The sequence below is a fragment of the Papio anubis genome, chromosome 18, assembly GCF_008728515.1.
Source record: "Papio anubis isolate 15944 chromosome 18, Panubis1.0, whole genome shotgun sequence".
Lineage (NCBI taxonomy): Eukaryota > Metazoa > Chordata > Mammalia > Primates > Cercopithecidae > Papio > Papio anubis.
The window spans coordinates 15,743,656-15,744,261 of record NC_044993.1 but is presented as its reverse complement, the minus strand read 5'-3'; the positions used below and the strand labels follow the sequence as shown (position 1 = coordinate 15,744,261).

General features: G+C 50.8%; 1 non-coding gene across 1 annotated transcript; it reads left to right on the top strand.

The window, feature by feature from the left end:
* Nucleotides 1-71, top strand: TRNAG-GCC. Its single transcript has one exon. It is a non-coding gene; the product is annotated as a tRNA-Gly (tRNA).
* Nucleotides 72-606: the final 535 nt, after the last annotated feature.

The following is a 606-nucleotide window of genomic DNA, read 5'->3' as shown; positions in this document are numbered from 1 at the left end:
GCATTGGTGATTCAGTGGTAGAATTCTCGCCTACCATACGGGAGGCCTAGGTTCGATTCCCAGCCAATGCACAGGGGAATGGTCCTTTTTTGTTGTTGCTTTTTTTTTTTTTTTTTTTTTTTGAGATGGAGTCTTGCTCGCCAGCACAGGATGGAGTGCAGTGGGCCTATCTCGGCTCACTGCAAACTCCGTCTACAGGTTCCATGCATTCTCCTGCCTCTCAGTCTCCCGAGTAGCTGGGACTACAGGCATCCCACACATCACCATGCCCGGCTAATTTTTTGTATTTTTGGCAGAGACAGGCTTTCACCGTGTTAGCCAGGATGGTCTCGATCTCCTGACCTCGTGATCCGCCCACCTTGGCCTCCCAAAGTGCTGGGATTACAGACGTGAGCCACCACACCCAGCCTGTTGTTGCTTTTTAAAGACAGGATCTTGGGACCAGTGCGGTGGCTCTCGTCTGTAATACCAACACTTTGGAAGGCTTAGGTGGGTGGATCACGATGTCAGGAGTTTGAGACCAGCCTGGCCAACATGGTGAAACCCTATCTCTACTGAAAATACAAAAATTAGCCAGGCATGGTGGCGGGCGCTTGTTATCCCAGC